This window comes from Bombyx mandarina, chromosome 19 (genome assembly GCF_030267445.1).
Source record: "Bombyx mandarina strain Sakado chromosome 19, ASM3026744v2".
Lineage (NCBI taxonomy): Eukaryota > Metazoa > Arthropoda > Insecta > Lepidoptera > Bombycidae > Bombyx > Bombyx mandarina.
In genome coordinates, this window is record NC_143225.1 from 8,329,802 (window position 1) to 8,349,782 (window position 19,981).

A 19,981-nucleotide genomic window follows, 5' to 3' on the forward strand; every position below is an offset into this window, starting at 1 on the left:
CTTAAAACATCCTCAAGACCGCAGTCTGATCCCAACACGTGCAGATCATTAAGTCCCACATCCTTTACTTGCCCCCTAGGTGCGGTCACAATTGTTCCACACATATACGAAGCAAGAAAGAGTACATATTGACTCCGAATATAAAATATCTTTAAGAAAATATTGACTGCGAACGGAAATCAAAACTCATTCGTGGTAGAGATCGGTCAACTAACACCAGACCAACTTCGATCGATGCCGTCAGTCCTAATGTTGTGACTCCAACTTCCACTTATTATTGATTTCTTGTGTATTTCGTTAGCACGATTCAGGTGAGATAATCTTCGAATGGTGGCCGGCAAGGAGTGAATATGGAAAGCCGAAGATTGGGCCCAATGGTGTGGGTTGGGAGAAACTTAAGTCCAGATGTGGAAAACTGTGGACTGATGATGATGTTAATGATGTTTCAGGTTTTTGTCAAACAACTTTTATATACCACTGCCCTGCCTATTTCTGCCGTGAAGCAGTAATGCGTTTCGGTTTTAAGGGTGGGGCAGCCGTTGTAACTATACTGAGACCTTAGAACTTATATCTCAAGGTGGGTGGCGCACTTACGTTATAGATGTCTATGGGCTCCAGTAACCACTTAACACCAAGTGGGCTGTGAGCTCGGCCACCAATCTAAGCAAAAAAAAAAAAAAAAAACTATATCTTGGACTATACTACGATCTAAAGAATACTTAAATAATACTGCGCAATATAATAGTATAATTTATAGCATCATTAACCTTGATAATGCTAAATCAATCATCGAGACAAATCATTTGATACAAATAGATTGAAAACAATACTACGGCTCCGGTTCGAGTTCATAATTAAGCAATTAACTCACATTAATAATATGAAAACATGATTTCCTTTTGTTCGAAAACTTGATCTATCAAGATATGTTTATTTATTTTCATATCGACGCTTGAAAGGCAAACGTGACTAAGCGACAATAACTGCTTTGTACATAAATGATAGGCAATAACTACATTCGATGCGAAAAAAATATATATTTCTAGGTCTATTAAAATCATTTCAACCCTACAGCTAGATTCGTTACAATTTTTTTCAGGTATTTCTCAGTTATATTTTAAATTAATTTCAACTTTAAATTAGTCTACTGTAAAGTTCACGCATTGTCGCTTAGTCATGTTTGCCTTTCAAGCATCGATATATTATTATTTTCTAGTAAAGAAAAGGAAGGTTAAAGTTTATTTTCCTTTTGCCTACATTGGATTAAGGGGTTATATATATCAAAATAACTTAATCAAAGTATTTATGTGGCATATATCTGTAAAAACAAAAATCGTAATTTTCACCGCTGAAAGATACGGTAATTATACTTTCAAGCAGTAGTAACTGGCATAATGTTAGCATACAAGACTAAATAATCTTTTAATATGTGTAATTTTTATCAATAGTGATTTGTGATTTGTGAAACCTATAAAATGTTTTATTTTGATTTACACTTAATTATAAGTATAGATAATAAAATAAGATTCCAAGATATCTTATACTGTCCATGGATATTGGATACGGAACTACTACAAAGAGAAAATTTCCTCGGAACAGTGGTTTTCCGCAAATATTCCTTGTGCTCTATTACTTACATAAATACTACAGTCGCATTAAAATAGCAATTCAAATTTTTGGTTCCATATTCGTTGTCTGGTGTTTGGTGTTATTACTATTTGTTTTTTGTGTGGACGAGCCTACAGTACACCTAGTGTTAAGTGATTATCGGAGCCCATAGACATCTTCAACGTAAATGCTGCCACCCACCTTGAGACGCGAGTTCTAAGGTCTCACTTTTAACAGTAGGGGCTGCCCCATCCTTCAAACCGGAACACATTACTGCTTCTATACTATAAAAGGTCCTACCACCAATAAACTATATCTGACGTTCACTTAGCAGCCTGTGTAATGATAATAATGGGATTTATTTCAAATTTCGCTCATTAATCATTTTAAACAATGAACTATGCATTAAGTTCTTCCACAAACTTCCAGAAAGTAATATATTTTTTTCCATGTTAAATAGTTACCATAGAATCCATAGATGATCAACTCAGCTGACATCCATCGAGTGTTATGATTACGGGGGTACATAGACACCATATCAACTAAGTAGCTAGCAGAAAAAATAGCTTAGCATCCCAAAATAAATACAAAAATAATTACTAAACATCATACGATGTTGTTTTCGAATGACAATTATTTTACTGGCGACAAACGCAATGCATATTTTATTATTTTAGATAATAACACAGCAGAACCGTTGTCTACTGCTTAAGATACTTTTCAAATATCTTTTGAAGAAGGACCTATCATAGCTCTAGCAAAGGGATTTCATTCCAGAGCAGAATGGTACTTGGCAAAAAGATCTCTGAAAATGAACTGAAGATTAGCGTGGAGTTTCCACATAGTCTGAATAAACCTCGCTACGGGTGCGGATGGAGTTATTTAAAATTTAATAAAGAGATAGTGCAGTCATTTCATGTTCAGTCTTTAATGAATACTAAACCCGTAGAGTACAAAACTTTTTGTAAAACTATTGAAGAATAAATGAAATAATCCGAAGTATGTAAGCTTGATTCAAATGTTGTCAATTTAATCATGCATAGATGAAAACCCGATAAATAGAAAAATATCGTAATAATCAATTTTGACAAATTCACAATGTATGATGAAAAATTATTAATAATTATTATTAAATCAGTTTTGATAATTTTTATTTGATGTTGAAAGATTTCAAACTCTGGTACAGCGGACAAGTCATTAATAGTACACGAAGAATATTATATTTTCATGAAACTATTTTTGTGAAATTTCAAGTAGGTAATTATAATACTACAATACTAAAATTTGAAGGATAATCATATCATACAGGACTTTTCAATTATGATGGATTTGAAACACTCACAAACAAAGCAACTTCTGTATATAGTTCACATTCGGTTTTATGACAGCGTTGCTTTTTAATCTTGATATTAATTGTTTACATAATAATTTATGGCTAAAACATTTTCAACGCTTCCAGAACGTGCTACTATTTTTTTTTAATAAGAATTCCTACAAAGTTCCAAGCCTATAATTAACTGAGGCAGCTTGCCGTTTAACAAATTATGAACAATTTTTCATTTTTTAATTGAAACAACGACTGTAGTTATTTATGCCAGCTGTTTTAATACCAAGAAAAGAACGGATATTCAAAAACGTCTTAGTACTATTAAATAATCTGTTACAGAATAAATATAAAATATACTATATTAAGAATTTCTAATATCTCACAAAGGTTATATTAATGGATGTTTAGTGTTTTAAAAATTTAAACTGATTAATTATTTCACTTTTATTATTTCTTACGTCATTTTAAGAATTTGTTGGTCATAGAGGAATATAGACGATCAGTTTTAAAATTACGAAAACTGAAGAAAACCTTCACTAATTAAAACGAAAATTTTACGGGGTAAGGGTAAGTAAGGGATTCTTAAGAATTTTCTATTTCAAAAGCAGAAACGTAACATCTCTATATCTATCACCAAAAGCTAATCTTCTGAATACTACATTTCCTTTTTTGATGTTCCGGAAAACGATAACCCTTTCCCAGGGCTGATGTATCCTACAAATATTTGAGTATCGCAAAAAGTGAAAACATCTTCAGGTCCGAACCTTTCATATTTTCGGTGAGTTCGTTATATTTGCTGAACTTATGCCACTTTAGTTCACTTCAAACAACGTCTTTGAAGTTAAAAACAAAATCGTATTTCTATTGTGCGCCAAGAAGACGAAAAGTACAGTTCAACAAACACATGTATTTTGACATTCAACAAGTACTGACATCTAAGTTGAAATAAATGATTTTGAATTTGAATTTGACAGAAACAAAATCATGAGAGCATCGATTATGTCGTACCTCTTTGCTTCCAATTACACTATAATATCGTTACATAATATGTTAGAGACACGAAGCATTTTTTTAAATCGTTTGAATGGAGTGTCAGACACCGTTTGTACATGTTCTACTGGCCATATTTATACTGCCAGCCCGCACGGGTGAATACCGCCATATTGCCAAATTCTTCAGCAAGCAGTTAGGAATTGAACACCACATTTTGCAAGTTGAGTGGCGTCATTGGCTAGGTCATGAACTTCGTAAGCTATAAACACCAATATAATGGCAGATTTTAATAATTCTGCGTTATTAACTATTACGTTTTTCCTTAATGATAAATTATTGTAGTTATTAGCTTGAATTGTATTTTCTTACGTTGCCTTAAGTAATTTATAACGCCAAGATTAATTTTATGTCCAACCAAAATAAAACCGTGGCAAAACAGAGAGACGGAAATTCAAAGGCGAAACTTAATAAAACCGCGATTGACAAAGGGAAACCTTAATGCGGAATGAGGCGCTACGGAATTTGTAGGACGAACATAATTGTGGAAGCCACTTATTTGTACCTGGACAAATTCACGTAATCAAGGAGCCGTAATTATCTCCCCGGGGAGTACACAAGATACGACGGAATAAATACTGGAATGAAAATGTGGATTGCGGAAATCCAACCTCAATTAATGTGCAGTTTCATGCATTTATCTCGGATGAACGTTAGTATTCTAACCGTTTAAACAACAATTAGTACTTTTAGCAATTTAGTTTAAAATAATTCGTTACGAAATAACTTTTTGAACTCTTAAGAAAGCTGTAAACAACAGAAATCCTCTGATAAAAGATTGGAAATAAATTCTAGTATCGAAAAGTTTGTTACAATATTGTTATCGATACCTCTCTGATTCAAAAAAAAACCGGCTTTGTGCCTTCTACTTCTTTGCATGGCCATATAGTCGTTATATATGGACGTGGCAACAAAGCATTTAAAAAAAAATATTACCTCAATTTTTTGAACAATGTCCTAATCAAACTATTAAATTATCGGAGGCAGACGGCGCCCAAAATGCAAATTTTTAATAATTACGATAATTGGATTGCTATAAAAATAAAACATTATGTAGTTAAATATGCGACGTTTGGACACACGTGCTCATTTAATATCAACATAAAATATAACAAAATAAAGAATTTTCCATATTAAGACATAATTTGTGACAAAAAACGTTAATACAATTAATATTAGCACATATGTATATAAAATATGTTACAAAAATGTATGTTTGAATACTTACTTGTATATTTGTCAAGATAATTGCCGCGTTTAATACAATTAATAATATCGTCTCTTACATTAAGAATTTTCATTAAAAAAATACAAATTTATATGAACATGATCTTAAATCACAATATTTTTAAGCTATTGCATAGCTTTTATCGCGGGCCTTGAGCGCGACCGAATCATTAAATTCCGTAACGAAAAAAACCTAGCACCCCTCACTCCGCCTACCATGTAGCTCGCGTTCAACACATTCACACGTTGCGCTTGTGCAGTGTTTGTGAATAAGCGCGTGGCGTGACGTCACACTACATGCGCATCATGAAAAGTCTGCCCATCTCTCTCTCGCGCGGTCTAGCTTATGAGTGTGAAGGGGACAGTTAAGGTCTTGCTTTTATTAATGTTTAATATAGCGTGGTCTTGTTTTATTATTGTTTTAATATTAAATTATCATTGTCTAATTATAATTGCATAAGTTGATAAAAAATGCTATGCAATAGCTTTACCGCATCAGTTCCCGAGTGCCACACGTTTTTTTTATTTTATTTTAATCCCTCTATCTACATCGCATATTATTTTAAACTGTCAGATAACTTTAATACTGTTGTTACCTTTTATGTCACTCACTACAATATCGTTTATAATTAAATACAAAATATCGTGCTTATAAAATAATTAATGTATTTAATAAACTCCAAAATACGTTATTTCACTTTTAATGCAGGTGAAACCGAGTGGTCACATCTAGTATTTGTATTCATTATATCAATCTTGTCTGTACGAAACAAAAATTATGGTTTTATTTTCTTATACAAGTCATATGAGTCCATTTACTTCTTTTTTTTTTAGTAGATCGTATTTTAAACATAATATACACAATTTTTTTAATAGATCGTATTATTAACATAACAAACACCGCACCTGTTGAATAAGTTTTTATTCTAAACCAAACGTTTTAGTTTATATTTCGATCGATATGATTTAAAACATATACTGCTTATGTTTTTTTATTCAAACGTGTATTTTTTTATTATTCATTATAATACAAAATATTGTTGTATTATAGTTTTTTTTTATTATTTCTGCATAAGGAATTAGAAGGTGTTGAATAACAAACGTAAGATATAAATTTATGTTAATTAAATAATAAAATTATAAGCGGACATTAACATTTTCTGTTCTTCTTCTTCTTTTTATCCACCTTATCCCACTAGGTGGGGTCGGCACAGCAAATTTTTCTCTTCCATTCTCTTCTATCAGCCGTCATCTCAACAGTCACTCCTCTCTCTCTCATATCGTCATTCACACACTCCATCCATGTCTTCTTCGGTCGACCTCTTCCCCCTCTACCTCTAACATTTTCTGTTATTGATTATAATAAAAATAAAACATGTAATAATTGTTTGAATACATGTATAAAGAACGTTCACGGCCATAATAGCGCCGGTAATAGTTACGTATTACATACACAGAATATTCTTATGAGTGTTATCAGAAATGTCATTTCATAAATATGAAATCAGAAGTCAAACCTCACGCGAACTCAATAAAGCACCGTACGTCGTAGGGAATGCGGATATGAGTAGTAATCATATCAGTGAAAACGATCCTCGAAATGGAGCAAAGTGAGAAATGTGTTAGGGAAAATGTAAGTGCTAGCAAATTTTGTAAAATGTATTGAAAGTTCGTGATTTCCACGGAAACTTTTATGTTCTATATCTCTCGTATTATGGATACAATCAAATGGTATTAACTAAATTTAGTTTAAGCATTTGTGCAAGCTAACGTTTTTAATATTGCAACAATTAGAATTAATTAGATTAACGAGTAATTAACGGCCGTCTGGTGTAATGGTAAGTGACATGGTCACTAAAGGGGTTGCGGGTTCGAGTCCCGCCAAGAGAAAATATTTGTATGATAAATATAAAATGGATTTTCCAGGGTTCTTAAATATATGTATGTGTATAATATAAATCTTGCATTTATTTCCGTTATCTGGTAACACAAGTTCTTTACGAACTTAGCAAGGGACCAGTTAACGTGGCGTGATTTTAAAAAAACAAAAAACAATTAGATAATTAGATATGATGATTATTTATTTATAGTTTTACTATTATAATTGTTGTTATTTAGATTGTTCATTATAGTCTCAAATATCTGACATTCGTTGGTTTTCTCGATTTTCCTCTATGGTGCAGAGTCGTGGACGATTCGAACAACAGAACGGAAAAAAATAGAAGCGTTCGAGATGTGGTGTTGGCGAAGAATGCTCCGCATACCGTGGATGTGACAAGAGACCAAACAAGCAACTTGGCATAGAAACGACACTGTCGATGATTTGCTACCAGAAGGTTCTTGGTTACTTTGGTCACATTGCTCGGCGACCGCCAGACAACCTTGAAAAATTGACTGTGGTGGGTAAGGTAGAAGAGAAAAGACCCGCCGACCGGTCACCAAGCCGTTGGTCAGATCAGATAACTGCGCTCACTGGACTCTCTGTTGCGACCACCCTGAGAGAAGCCGAAAACTGAAGGAAATGGAAGCTGATGGTACAAAGAACCACGAAGGGCTTTCAGGGACACGACCTTCAGCAATGAAGTATGCGACTAAGAAGACGAAGAAGTGCATAGCTTACTTTTCTTAAAACTCGTCAAAAAGCTGATTCTATCTGTTCTTATTTATCTATTTCTTGTCGACTGACTTTTGTCATCATCAAGTATTGGTATTTCTTGCTAATTATAAAACAAGATAATTAGAAATGATCCAGTTTCTTGGAGTTGTTTTTCGGTGATGAATTGAGATGGCTTTGATATTATAGATATTTCATTCAAGCACTCATTATTATCAACTGCATAATGTACGTAGATTACATAAAAGCACTGCGTGTTAACTTCGACTTGCGATTCGAATTTTTTAATTACGATTATCATTATATATAGCTGGGGTCACTAATTCATTTCGCTCGGGGTCCGATTTAAGAAATAAAATGAACATTGCGGTCCGATTAACATTTTATAGAAAAAAAAGATGTGTGGTGTCGTGGGACACCGGATAGGAACGAAGTTCCTTATTATAAAAATATTAATTTTAAGTTCTATTCGAGGTATAAAGAAAATAATTATTCGGGTATACATTTTTTATTAAGATTTTTTTATTGATAAAAGTTAAAAGAAAAATGTTATTTTTTGTACGTTATTACAAAGTTAAGTCGTAAACTGTGTGCGTTACTTATTTGTACGTTATTACAAAGTAAGCCGTACACTGTGTGCATTACTAATAAAAATCTTACGTTCCGGACGTTTTTTCCCGGTTAAGGTACCCCTCGGCATCGTCCCATAAGGAACTTCGTTCCAATAAACAAATATAATTACGGATATAGCAAAAGTATTTTTTTTAAACATTAATGAAAAAAAATGACATTTTTTGTTGCTGTCTGTATGAAGTTTGAAGTAAAATTGTTTCAGCGAGACATTAAATCCTAGAGTTGTTTCATCAGTAAGTCGAGATCGAAATTTATTCTTAAAGATCTTCCAAAATGAATTTTTTTGCAGTTCTGGATATTTATTACCACACACAAATTTTATCCAGAAACTTCCGTACTCTGTAGTGCAAGTTGTTGTGTTTTCGCGGGACGCACAAAATGGGTCGGCGGTCCGCCATTTGGCGACCCCTGACATACTCGTATAGTATAGACAAAGGAACATAAATAAACGCATCTCTTATGTGACAGAGCATAAATATCTTTATTTATACTGATTGAAATTTAAAAAATTATTCGTAGTATAATTTTTTTTATACTCCTAATATGCCAATTTAATATTTTATTAAATGTATCAAAACAGATGTCTGAAATTTTTCAAGTAAAGATTTCACCAAATTGACCCTAGATGTTTTTTTTTTTTTTTTTTTTTTTATTGCTTAGATGGGTGGACGAGCTCACAGCCCACCTGATGTTAAGTGGTTACTGGAGCCCATAGACATCTACAACGTAGACGCGCCACCCACCTTGTGAGATACAAGTTCTAAAGTCTCAGTATAGTTACAACGGCTGCCCCACCCTTCAAACCGAAACGCATTACTGCTTCACGGCAGAAAATAAGCAGGGCGGTGGTACCTATCCGCGCGGACTCACAAGAGGTCCTACCACCAGTAATTACGCAAATTATAATTTTTGCGGGTTTGATTTTTATTACACGATGTTATTCCTTCACCGTGGAAGTCAATCGTGAACATTTGTTGAGTACATATTTCATTAGAAAAATTGAGTAACAAATGAATATAATACACTTTGTGTGCTATGTGATAAAGTATATTGATTTATTTCAATGAGAAACGATGCAATTTTGTTATCGCTCGGTTTTCCAAGCTATTTTTTTAACAGGGCTTTAAAATTAAATCGATTTTTAAGTATTAATTCACTACGGCTAGAAAATGGACACATTCTTTTATTATTGACAACATTAACCATTACATATTTCAACGGTTTTCTTTTTACAAATTTATTACCTTACCAGAACATTTTAATTCACTTGTCTACAAAAGTTCATTACCCTAAATTTTGTCTATGTTTGTACTCAAACTTGGACTTGATAAATAATTAACATCACTAAACCAGGGCACAGTAATCCCCAGGGTTATTTTTTAATATATAAATGTGAAAGTTTATGATTACTCACAACATTTAAATGACAAAACTAAAAAGAAAATTGAAGTCACTCTGTTTAGAACTATTAAAATTATTTGAATGTCAACCACTATTTAATTGTTCATGTATATTATCATACATCATACTTATGCTTATATACTACCTACCTACTTACCTACCTGCCTACTACTATATACCTATTTGTATCTTACATCATATGTACTCAACAATAGTGATAAACGACAGTGTGTTAAGGGTACTTTGCATCCAAATAAAATATCCTAAGCACGCTTCGTCTTTTAATTTCGACTCATGAAGAAATTATTGAATTAAAACTTGGTACACTGCACTTCGAAAGTGCACGAAGATTCCAATTTCTCTTTATTTATAGACCATTTGTATTGTACAAAGTCATATCTTATTAAAATTAAATATTCTTTGAAATTAAATATAAAATTCTGAAAGTGTATTTCAAAGTTATTGGGTAAAAACTTTAGCTCGGTAACCAATGTAACCAGTAAAGAGATGTAAATAAATCTCACCACTTCATTGAAGAGGTTTGCACCCATCCGCAATAAAGGGGCGGAAATTGCTTTGCCTGCGGCTACGATGCTTCTGCTCTGTGGTCAAAATATCCAAATATTTATACTCGGGAATGAGTTACTACAATCATTCGTAGTTTGTCAGGTAAATTTTAGCGTTTAGCGCTGATTTATTGAGTCACTTCATCATACCGGTATTAGGCAAAGGTAAACAAGGTTGCCCGCAAATTAATATGGTACAAAATAGGATAATATTTATAACAGGCTGACTGTCATACTGTGATAAAGGGTTTTATTTAATGGGAATCTATTATGACACGTAGAACGAAATAGTCCTGAGTATTTTTTAAACTAGAGAATCCTCAGTAAAATTTACAATAACATTTAAGAAATAATTTATCTTTCGAAACGAATTCGAGACCGCGTTGTTTTTTTTAATCTATTGCATAGCTTTTATCGCGGGCCTTGAGCGCAGCGACCGAATCATGAAATTCCGTAACGAAAAAAACCTTACACCCCTCACTCCGCCTACCATGTAGCTCGCGTTCAACACATTCACACGTTGCGCTTGTGTAGTGTTTGTGAATAAGCGCGTGGTGTGACGTCACACTGCATGCGCATCATGAAAAGGCTGCCCATCTCTCTCTCGCGCGGTCTAGCTTATGAGTGTGAAGGGGACAGTTAAGGCTTTGCTTTTATTAATGTTTAATATAGAGTGGTCTTGTTTTATTATTGTTTTAAAATTGCTTGCGGAATCAAAGAGCATAACCTAATTCACACTGTTACAAGAAGGAGCAGCGAGATAATTCGTAAGCAATATTGCCAATAAGCCGTATCCATTCGCATAGTCCGGTCTTTTTTAAACACAAGCGCTATGTACTTCATACAGTACTTTGGCCACACATGGTAAGCCGGGTAAGAGTATGCCGGATTTCAAAACCAGGCAAGTACCAACGTATCTGATGATACACGTACATACATATGTACCTAAAACGTGTTCACGAACTGATTCACAATAAAGGAACAGCATAGTGTAATGAAACTTTCAAAATCTACAATTTGTGCATATATATATTTTTAATAAAATAAAATAAAAGTTGCAACTCGATCTCGTGGGTGACAAAATTAACATTGCTATATATAAACTCGGCTTCCGGAGACTCCACAACCATATGGTCAACTAATCTGCCCAAACATAAAATATACAAAAAGAAAAACAACACGAGAAAATTTTCAATATTTGTATGCGTTTATTGTATTATATAATCTACACTTCGTAATTCAAAGTTTCAGGACGCGGAAAGCCAGACAAACGTCTAGGTTTCGGAACTTCAGAGAGTGCTTTGTGTTAAATACCGCACTTTTGTTGATTACCACAGTGGAAAAGCCTAGAATAACGAACCGGGTTATGTCGGACTCCGGCGCCTCCTGAGAGGAAGAGGGGGACGAGAAGGTCCTCCACCTCCCCGAATTCCTCGCAAGAGACTACGCCTTGAAAAAGGCGCGCGAAGCACTTGCCCCGCAGAACGACTACCGACTAAACCCCATCGAGCTCCACCACACCGGCTACACCAGACATACGGTACCGCAGTGCGCGCCGTAAGTCTGCCTTCGCCGGTACCCGTCCTGATGATAAGACGGGATTTCATCTCCGGGAAAATCCCGAAGGACGTCATTTCGGGAGATACACCGTGGGCGGCGCACAGGAGCCACCTTGCACCGCCCCACCACTGGACCGACAGTCGAGTACCGGGCGCCCCCGCACCCGCCACCTGATAGTCCCTACGGGGGCTGAGCGGGAGCTTCACGCCCGCGCCGGCCATCCCGCCTTCTGCGCTGAGGTGCTGAAGAGGGATCCCACTCCCTTTCACGCTCCTCAGCCTCACGGGACGCCATTACCAGGTCACAAAACCTGGCCATGGCCTCCCACGAGCCCTGATCCTCTAACATGCGGGCGACGACAGCCCGCAGGGAGAGGTTTCTCCCCAGCACCGCGATGAGATCTCGCCGCGAGTGCTCCCAACGCGGGCACGTTTCGAGCGCGTGCTGCGCGTCATCGTCCGGGTGCCCGCACTGGTGGCAGCCCGGGTGTGGCTCTCTCCTGCAGACCTTCCACAGGTACCTCCCAAAACAGCCATGTCCCGAGAGGACCTGCGCAAGGTGAAAGGAGAGTACGCCGTGACGCCGATCCGACCATGCCTCCAGCACGGGCACCAGGGCCCCGAGGGTGCGCCGGCGGGTGGCCGAAGTTTGGCCAAGTTCTTTCAGCAATCGCTCTCTCCACTTAGCGTATGCTACATGACGCGCAGCACGCTTCCACCGACCGACAGCCGACGGGCCGGGCGACCGCCCCCGACTCAAGGCCTGCGCCTTACGCCGATATACCGCAGCCAAGATTTCGGCCTCGAGGTCCCAGGGTAGGGATCCGGCGAGAGCGCAGGCCACATCTTGAGAGATGGTGCGGTACCCCCTGATGACCCTCACCGCAAGCGCCCGCTGAGCTCTATGCAGCAGAGCCGCGTTTCTCGCGGAGAGTGCGGGCGACCACACGGGAGCACCGTACAGGGCCATACTGCGCACCACCCCAAGGTACAGTCGCCGAGTACCGGCGCTGCATCCTCCGACGTTGGGAAGAAGACGGGTCAGCGCACCTGCCGCCCCCATGAGCCTCGGAACCAGCGCCTTAAAATGGTGGTCGAATCTCCATTTGCCGTCCAGCACGAGGCCCAAATACTTGAGCTTCGGTTGGACAGCAATGGTGACACCCCCGACTACGAGATTCGCGCCTTGAGGTGGCCCTTTCCGAGCTGAGTGGAAGCACACTGCTTCGGATTTTTGGAGGGCCACCTCGAGGCCGAGTCTCTTTATTCGACTTACCACAGTTGCCACTGCAGCCACAACCAGGACGGCTGCTGACCGGTAGTCGTCTCCGCGAGCCGTCACCAGCGTGTCGTCAGCGTAGCAAACCACTTCGACGCCAGGCAGGTTAGCCCCGCGGAGGACCCAGTCAAAGCCTATATTCCAAAGGAGTGGACCCAGTACCGACCCTTGTGGAACCCCACGCGACACTGTTTTTCGTCCCCACCCACTCCGCTCGGGGAAGATCACCGCCCGCCCTGAGAGATAATCCTCAATCAAATTACGGAGACCGGTGGGGACGCGGTGAAACCGTAATGACTCCACGATCGTGCTCCAGGGGATCGTGTTGAAAGCGTTGGCAATATCAATCGATACAGCCAACAGTACACCTCCCCCAGAGCACGCCTGGTCGGAAAGATCGCGGACCCGTAAGACCGCGTCCACGGTCGACCGACCTCTCCGGAAGCCATATTGGTTGGACGCGAGATCCGGCCCAATGTTCTCCAGGTGCTGAACAAGACGCCCGGCAACCACACGCTCAAGGAGCTTACCGGCCTCGTCCAACACTACTATCGGGCGATACCCGGAGGGCTCGTCTCTAGGGCGACCGTCCTTCGGGATAAGCACCAGCCGGCCCGTGCGCCACGGCTCCGGGAACCTGCCCTCGCGGAGGCACCTGCTAAACAGCCTTCGAAGTGCAGGTCCCAAACCATCCTCAGTTAAAGCGAGAGCCCATGCTCGACTCGACAGGCCGTCGGGGCCTGGTGCTGTACGCTTCACGCGCATCCTCGCCACTGCCGCCTCAAATTCCGCCTGGGACACACCTTCCAGCTCTCCGCCGTCAGCGACCTGCGCCGTTGCCATTACAGGGGGGATGAAGGCCGTTCGGGATGAGTCCGGAAATAGACCCCCGACCACCCGGTGCAATGTCTCGGGCGGCAGTGTGCTGGTCGTAGGGGGAGCCCATGGGCGAAGCGCATTGCGCGCTAGCCTGTAGGGCCGCCCCCACGGATCACGATCAAGCGAGGCGAGCAGATCATTCCAAGCGGTTTCCTTCGCCTCTCTGATGGCTGTGCAAAGGGCCCTCACCTCCGTCCTGTACACCTCATAAAGGCGGTCCTCCTCCTCAGGGTCACGATGCGTCCCTCGACGTCGGCTTCGTTGGTACGCACGTCGACTGACGTTGCAGGACTGGCGCAGGCTGGCGATCTCATCAGTCCACCAGTATACGCGGCGCTTAGGAGCAAGAGTTCTGACGCGAGGCATTGCGGCATCGCATACCCGCGACATTGCCTCGCGCATACGCTCCGCCCCCACGCTTACATTCATCGGCTCACCGAGGGAATCGAGGCGCCAGGCCTGGACGACAGCCGCCTCATTCAGCCGAGCCTAGAATAAACCTGACGATCTGCAAGTAAGCGTCTAAAGTAAAATATAGGTTAGTAGTTATGGTTAGCGTTTAAATTTGCTTTTTCTTACATTTGATCGTCATTAGAACTACGCCTAACACACTATAAAGACCTCGATAACTCATAAAAGCCTTGTTGGTAATAACACTTACATATTACAAAAATATATAATATTTATGATTTCATATTCAGTATTAATACAGTTAATCCAACATTCCTATTTGCATCGAACATAATATGAAATATTCATGAATTGAATACTAATATCTTATTCCACCATTCTGCAGATCTTCCAGACGAGCCATGTGTGTATGTGTGTATTCATAATTCAAAGACTTCGTATTCTGCTATACTTATTTGTTTTAAATCAAAATTAATACGATTAAGCTATCCTATGGTTCCACCCGTGGTAACTTACAATGCTAACTTACTTACTATCAGTTACTTTAAACAGGAGCTCAACGTATATTCATTTTTTCGTCCGTTTATTGTAGGATTTTTTGTGGATCCATAACCACAGAATTAGGATAGGATATTTTTGTTTCTACTATAAAGCAGTCATATGTTATGGTTCAAAGAAGAGTTGGACAGCTGCTACACAATATTATAGGAATTTCTAGAACCTTACGTATGTCACGAGGTGGGCGCAGTATCTACGCTGTTGTTGTGTATAGCCTTTTTCACTTACTACTACAAAATACTGGTCGAAAGCTATTCAGGCCTTACCTTTCGGGGTGAGCTCACGAAGCTCAGCCTGAAAGAATTTGCTAAAATCCGCCCTAGCAAGAACAGTGTGTCGCTGAATCTACCAACAAATCGTGATCCACTGTGAGGATCCGGCAAGAGATTCAGTGGGTTGTCTCTGGGCGCCACTGAATGTAACCTCTGGCTCATAATGAAAATATTTTTATAACATATTCTGTTATCAAAAATCCTTTAAAAATATTGGAGTTCATTTATTTGCTTGACTAATATTTTCATAGATAACATTGTCGGTAAAGTCGTCGCTAGTTTCTAAGCCCGCACGCTTTATTACTATATTGAACAAATTTACATTTTGAAATCATTTTATTTTATATTAGAATAATGTTTCATCAAACAATGAGACGTTTTCTAATGTTCAAGAAGACTTTATAATCGAGCTCAAGGTTCACCTGTTTGTTTAGCGAAAAACCTTTCGGCACAATAAATTAGGCTTAATGATTAGTTCGTGACAGAAATAACGAGATTCTAGTACTAGCCACGCGTTCTTTTTCATTTTCTTCATTCCACACGATACTAAGTACATACATAACATAGGGTTTTTCAATAGGGTCACTCGAACTTTGACAGCTCATTCATTATGGATCCTCTCGATCCATTAACGGTGCTTTTAGGTACCTCAAGCACCGGTCATCGTCCCCGTCGAACCCGTCGCTTGCGACGAAGGGCTCGACGAGCGAACTAACCCATAGACATAGCCCACTGAGTTTCTCGCCGGATCTTCTCAGTGAGTCGCGTTTCCGATCCGGTGGAACATACATTGATTTCTACGTACATGAATAGGCGGGTAAAATTCGGCGTTATGCCAAACTAACTATTCCGCGCGGACGAAGTCGCGGGCAAAAGCTAGTCACATATACATAATAAGCTCACCCCGAGAAATTTTCAATATTTTAAATTAAGATGCCGCAACTCTTGTCGTCACAGTATTTTGTTACAGGAAATTAATATTCCCTTTCAACAAGTCAAACCAATTTAAGAAGTTAAATGACTTTTTTACAAATCAATGTTGTATTGACTGGAAAATACAGTTAGTTATAAACGAAATTTGTGACATTCAAATAAAATTTGATATATTTTCTAAGGAGTGTTCGTTTAGTGTAATTACAATAATATTTATGTAGGTGCATCTGTAACTACGTTTTGTTAAGTTTTGCAAGTTCGTCTTTTGTTGTATTTTTTTTTCTATAATAAGTTAGTGCTTAGCTGTGAGAAATATCTGTGAATTAATCTCTTTTTTGATATTAGCATGTAAATGTTACTAATATATGTTAATAATTCTGAAACCCATACGTTTGATATGAAGGACGAATTATTCGACAGTACCTGACATCTTTATAACATATTTCACTAAGTTTATCACAGAATGCAAATTAATAATAGTTCTACCACTATACGAAGATTTAAAAATTACTGTCATTATTTTTATGAACTTGTTCCGTAAAAGATATACTTTATAAAGGACTAGCGACCCGCCCTCGCTTCGCTTCGGAAACATTAAAACACACATAAAACCAAAAAATAAAAAAAAAATAAAAAAAAAGTAGCCTATGTTCATCAGGGACAATGTCGGCTTCTAATGGAAAAAGAATTTTTCAAATCGGTCCTGTAGTTTCGGAGCCTATTCGAAACAAACAAACAAACAAATCTTTCCTCTTTATAATATTAGTATAGATATACGTCTGTTTGAATGTTGAACAGAATGTTTATTTAAACGACTTTTACGGTTTGAAATGACTGCGCAGTTCGTGAACACGAGAGTTAATTTATTCGGAACGTTGCAAATAATTTTATTTCTAAAAGTGAAATTAGTTTTCATTATGTCCATGACTCGTGAAAAAAGAAGAAAATACTATCTAACGGTATTTTTCTAAGTTCTTTAATGTCTCTAATTTTCTTTAGAGATTTCAAAATTCTCATTTAATGAAAATAACGTGTATTTTTTGTTTTGTATCTGTATCTTTACGCGTTTTGTCTGTAAGTTGTCTAAAAATTTTAAACTGATATTCAAAGCTATTTACACTACCTTTTTACTAGTAGTAGGACCTCTTGTGAGTCCGCACGGGTAGGTACCACCACCCTGCCTATTTCTGCCGTGAAGCAGTAATGCGTTTCCGTTTGAAGGGTGGGGCAGCCGTTGTAACTATACTTGAGACCTTAGAACTTATATCTCAAGGTGGGTGGCGCATTTACGTTCTAGATGTCTATGGGCTCCAGTAACCACTTAACACCAGGTGGGCTGTGAGCTAGCCCACCCATCTAAGCAATAAAAAAAAAATAGTGATAATATTAATAACGCAGTATTAGAGAATTGGGACTAAAAAAACAAAAACATTAAATAATTAAGAACAAAAATCTACTAGAGGTGTTAAGAATTTTTGCGTGTAGGGACCACGATCCTGCCTATTTCTATCGCGAAGCCGCAGTTCCTATTTCAAATATAAGCGTTATTCCATTGAGATTTCATTTTAGAGTTCATATTAGTATCTCAAGGTGAATAGTGGGATCCACATTGTGTTATTTATAGGCTTCAGTAACATATTAACAACAGAAAGATTATTAGCGCATCCACCAGCAGAAAAATCACAAGTTTTTATAAAATTTTCATTTCACTACATAATATAAAACAAAGTCGCTTTCTCTGTCCCTATATCTGTCTGTCCCTATGTATGCTTAAATCATTAAAACTACGCAACGGATTTTGATGCGGTTTTTTAATAGATAAAGTGATTGAAGAGGAAGGTATATATGTATAATAACATCTATTAAATAGTGGAGAAATCAATAATAAATTACAGTTTCCGAAGCGAAGCTAGGGCGGGTCGCTAGTATTTAAATAAAACATTATCGACTTCAAAAGATTCGTTTTCTAGACCGCGTTATTATTGCTTAAACGTGTTTCATTATGTTTGTGAACATTTTACGTCATTATTTAATATGTATATGTAAATAGAAGACTAATTAATTGATAATGAAAAATAAAATACGAAAAAGAAAATTAAAAGAATTTAACCAAACGGATTTTTTGATAGTTTTACGAGCAGTGTAAGTGTTAATCAACTTTAAGACTTTTCTTTCAGATCCATAAAATTACATAACATTAATTTTTAAAATATTCGGATTCCTTAAATCAGTACGACGTTAGAAAATTAAAACAACATTCGTAATATGATTTTTAAATGAAGATTGCCTCATTTTTTTTTGGCTACTTTAATTGCATTTTGCACAAAACACTTGAAAAAGTATCGGCCGTAGCGCCCAATTTAACCGTCTCACAAACAGCTCAAGGTTTATCTCGAACGCTTTCCTCTCACAAAAATTTCGATAACACAGAACAAACCAAATTGAAACCGCCAAAATTTCAATGTTTACAGAAACCGATAATAGTTGAAAACTAAATAAAGACAAATGTTTGTTCAATACTTACTATTGTAATCCACTGGCATAGCACTAGTTAGAAAAATATGGTCGATCGTATAGAAAAGCGAATGGATATTATTATGTTTTCTGAATATCGTGTGTTGCGCCGTATTCGTTCGTCGCTGACGACGATCAACACTGTACTGACAGAACTAGGCGCTATTTTCACTCTTGAAACCTGTCTTGTTATCATTACAGACGATTTTCTATTTATTAATCAAAACTGTTTAATATAAATGTAAAAATTAATTGTTTCAAGAAAATATCTCAACGGGAAACAATCTCAAGCGATCCTCCAGTAATATGATTGTCGAGCATTTGATTTGTTTCGAGGTCCGAGAAATATAGTAGTAGGCTTCGCAGACTTCGCTTTGTTACTGCCGTATAAAAACCACCAAGTTCATAGCCCTTTTGATGTTAAGTAACCGGTGCCTGTATGGACGAATCATAATGTCAGTGCTGTTGCTCACCTTTCATTAGACGATGTCATTCTTTCATGATAGAAGTCACTCGTAGACACGTGTTGATTCGACCCAAAGTTTGGCTAGTTATGGATGTTGTGCTGTTAACTGTTGTAAGAACGACTCTCTCTTAATATTGTACTCTTCATAAATGAGTTTCTTTTAACTTTAACCACCGCTAACTTGAACATAGACTTTCAAACCATCACTAATCATATAACATCATACACAAATCATTTTGTTTTATTCCGAAAATGTTGTTATTGGTTTTATTTAATTTTGGTATACTATATTTAATGCTAATGAATGTAAAATGGATGCACAATCTGAAGTAAATGAATTAAATAAAAATAAAAAAAATATTACCAAAACCAAGAGATTACAAGAGCAATGAACATCCAAAAATCCTTTTTCTTTTATTACGGTACACGGGATTTCGCGGGCCATCGGTGCTTACTGGGGTTCATAGCCATAACAAACAGGAACGCTGAGCCGCTAAGTCGAAATTTCGTCTGGATTCAATTAACGTCAACTGCATAGAATAGACGGATTCCTACTGAATCCAGAGCGAAATGGCTTGTGCGAAAAATATTTATATAGATCGGAGCGGACTTCGTTAGCATATGATGAGAGAGTATAAAGGATATGGAAGGATCATCTGGAACAATACCTTTAGAACAGAACAA

The 19,981-nt window shown here is 37.7% G+C and overlaps 1 protein-coding gene across 1 annotated transcript in view; it reads right to left on the reverse strand.

Annotated features, from left to right (window-relative positions):
* Positions 1-19,054, reverse strand: part of NGR-A20 (neuropeptide receptor A20) — a 35,566-nt gene extending 16,512 nt beyond the window's left edge. The window contains exon 1 of the mRNA XM_028187514.2: positions 18,842-19,054. The gene's annotated coding sequence lies outside the window, so the exon portion shown is untranslated. The remainder of the gene's footprint in view (positions 1-18,841) is intronic.
* Positions 19,055-19,981: the final 927 nt, after the last annotated feature.